Source organism: Pungitius pungitius, chromosome 10 (genome assembly GCF_949316345.1).
Source record: "Pungitius pungitius chromosome 10, fPunPun2.1, whole genome shotgun sequence".
In the NCBI taxonomy this organism is placed as follows: Eukaryota; Metazoa; Chordata; class Actinopteri; order Perciformes; family Gasterosteidae; genus Pungitius; species Pungitius pungitius.
The window spans coordinates 15,304,918-15,308,563 of NC_084909.1; the positions used below are offsets into that span (position 1 = coordinate 15,304,918).

Below are 3,646 nucleotides of genomic sequence, written 5' to 3' on the forward strand. Positions count from 1 at the left end.
GCCTACTCAATACACCAGAAATTATTACAAATAGTGTTATAAAGTATACTCAAATGCTCATCTTCACAGGATGATGGGGATGAAGAAACAGTTTCTGCTGCCACAGAGGTAATGTTAATATTATGTGTCTATCAAACAATCTACACATTCACATTTCTTCACCTTTTTTATGTGGAGTAGCCTATAGAATCTAAGTTTAAATCTAAGTATAAACAGGTATTTTTATCTCTCCCCAGAGTGTGGAAGAACAGCAAGAGGATGGTCCATCAACTTCTGGTGCACAGATGAACACAGTTCAGTGATTTTTTTTTTCAGTAAATGCCACAGTTTAATATTGTAGAATTTTAGAACTACATGATGTAACTGTAATCTACTGTATTTTCAGTTGCCAGTTAAGGAGTTATATAGACTTCTTATTATTAAAAAGATAGAAAAAAACAGCAAAGAACTTGTATACTTGGACCGCCAGATCCAAAAGGCAGATCTGGAAATTGAGATTCTGAAACTAAAGCTAGAGGTGAGTGCATGGTCACAGGTGAATTCTAAGTATTGAAAATATATTAAATTCTATTTTTTTTATGTTTAGGAAATAAAGAACACCATATAAATTGCTGTGATTTTGTGTTTATTCATTTTTATTTTATTTTGTGGTTGGTTGGTTGTGGTGGTGGATATAATGTGTACTAATCTGTGAAGACATTTCGGCATATCATATCCCGGACTACCCTTCCCTCCTGGAAATCTGCCGGGTTGATGGGGTCTTCCTCTGGGTCTTGTATTTGTAGGGCAGGGTGTTGCTCCCCTCTAATTATGGCAATATTATGGAGAACAACACATGCCACAATAATGTCGCAGGCCCTTTCAGGGGTTACCCTGGAACTGGAAACGTGCTTTCAACAGGCCTATGGTCATCTCCACCCGGGCTCTCGTCCTGCAGTGTGCCACATTGAAGCGGCGCTGGGGGCCTGGTTCAGGTTCTGGGTAAGGGGTAATTAGTGTTGGTCGGCATGGGTAACCCCTATCTCCCAGCAGAAAGCCATCAATCTCTCCTGTAAGAAAGTTCACATTGCTTTAGAGCTGCATAGAAGTTCCCCAGTAAGTGTGTAGTGCATACATTGAAATACATGCATTTACTTACCAGTTTCCAGTCTGTTGCTCAGCGTTGACTCACGATACATTCGTGAGTCATGAACAGAACCGGGCCACTTGGCCTCCACATTTGTAATGAGATGTGCAGCATCACATATGATCTTGACAATGCAAAGAATGAGACATGTTATAGTATTGTGATGTAGTCTTTGACCATTAGAAACAGTAGGCTTTCAGTGTACCTGCACATTAATACTGTGGTTGGACCTCCTGTTGACATAGTCCGCTTCATTTTCGGAAGGTGCAATGATGGGAATATGTGTGCCATCAATGCATCCAACCACATTCGGAAATCCTAAAAGGAATTCTATTATTAGTTTACTTCCAGGGGTCGCAGCAACATGCTCTTAACTGAACGTCATTTATCAGGTTAGCCTCATTTAAACCGATTTATACATCACTGACCTGCAATCCTGTGAAACTCCTCTTTGATGGCTCTCACGGGTTTGTGCCCAGGAAACTGCACAAAAATTCGGAGAAAGCGCTTAAGAGCGAGGCACACTTTCCTTACAACTCTGCAAACAGTAGCCTTACTGATATGTTCTGCATCCCCAATGTTATACAGAAAACTACCATTTGCAAAGAAACGTAATGCAACGCAAAGCATCTGCTCTGATGTTAGAGCACGGCCGCGATGGCTGATGTAAGGATGGATGAGATTATGGATGTATCTTATTGACTGTAAAGAAAAACGGTACCGCTCAAATAAAAATGAATATGGATATGACAAAAAATCCACTCTGGGTCTCAAAATCCTCTCCCGACGTAAATGCAACTCCCTACGGATTAATGCAGCCTCTTCATCCACAGGATCGTCCATAAAAGGACATGCCATTTCGTTCACTTGATTTGATGCGCTCTGCGTGGCTGAAATGTGCGCAATGAATGAATACCGAAAGAATGAATGAGGTGATTAAATACCACTTCCTCTTTAAAAAAGGGGAGGAGACGAAATAAACTCTGGGTTTCCCGAAGAAAACCTGCTCCCGACCAGGTTAGGTTCACAGAGTAAGTTGCCATGGTAACTGACTGAGTATAAGTTACCTCTCTTTCTGAAACAGGCTTGACTTACTCTGCTTTCTCAGGTTTAACATACCTCCCATTCTGAAACAGAAAACTCAGAGTTTCCCTCATTTCAGGGTTAACATACTCAGAGTTTTCACTTAACCTCCTTTCTGAAACAGGCCCCAAGAAGCCACCATCATTGTCTTAAGAGGTGTAAATGCTCTCTAGCGCCCCCTTAAGTGCTCCATCTGGGGACATTTTGCCCACTTTTACCAATTGACTTGAAATTTTGCACACAGGTGGTCTTGGATGTGCTCTACAAAAAAGTCAATCATGGTATGCAAATGCGCCTGGCGTTTGTTTCTGCCATTTAGAATTTTGGGAAAAACACATTTTTGCGAACTCCCAGACGCTATGTCCGATTCTTACAAAATCTTCGGCAAAATGATCATTGGCTCAATGCCATTAAAGTTATGGACCAATGAAGTTTGTAAGGGGTGTGGCCTAGAAAGGAAAGACCTATAACTTCAAATGTATAAGGCCTGTCCTCACCAAATCACATGTTCACATTGAGTCTTAGAACATCCCCAAATTTTCCCAGAATATTTGAACATTAGGGGGCGCTATAGTGATTCTCTGTATTTTTTGCACTTTCCTTCATTTTTTGCATTTACAAACGAACGAACTCCTCCGAGTTAAATCCGATTGATTTCAAAATATGTGACAACCGGGGGTCAAAAGTTATTAAAATCAAGTTTTCATAAAACCACCTGGGCGTGATCTTGCGTCCAGTTTGGACAATTTTCTTCAAAATGTTACAACTCCAAGGAACATTAATATTTCTGGCTAGAAATGTTTATTCATGATGGCCTATAAGTATTAAGTATAAGTTCTGCCTCCCCAGGAGGGGAGTGGGATCCACGCCACTGCCTGACGGCATCCTGTGGCCAATAAACGGAGTGTGGTGTTGAAGGTGTAAGAATTTAGACATGGGCTTGAAGTTCAGGTAAACAGGCTTGTTTTTATTTATAGCGCTGTTAACAGGGGAAACGAGGAGAGCTGGCGGTACCAAAGCAACGAAAAGAACAAAATGCTTCCCACCCCCTTACCTGTCCTATCTCCCAACGAAAATCACAACCTAACTGGCACACTACCAAGGCGCCCTTACAAAACATACATTAGGTGGCCCAGCCAGGTGTAGCTAGTGTTGTTAGACAGGGGAGTAACACTACGTGCAGGTATGTAAACTCCGGAGCGGGGCTAAGCTACTCCTAACCCCCCCCTGTAATAAAGATAAAGAAACAAACAAAAAAAAAAACACACTTATTAGTTGCATCCACAGTATTCCAAATCATCAGAAGTACAAATATTCTGCCATACACCAGCACTCACGTATACACCACCAGAGTGCCACCCACCCAGGTAAAGAAAGCACAGGGGTACATATACTGACAGAAGGGCATGATGGGATTGGAGATGAGTGGAAACAGCT

At 41.6% G+C, this 3,646-nt stretch overlaps 1 pseudogene; it reads right to left on the reverse strand.

Annotated features, from left to right (window-relative positions):
- Positions 1–683: 683 nt before the first annotated feature.
- LOC119229088 (putative nuclease HARBI1) lies at positions 684–1,984 on the reverse strand (annotated as a pseudogene).
- Positions 1,985–3,646: the final 1,662 nt, after the last annotated feature.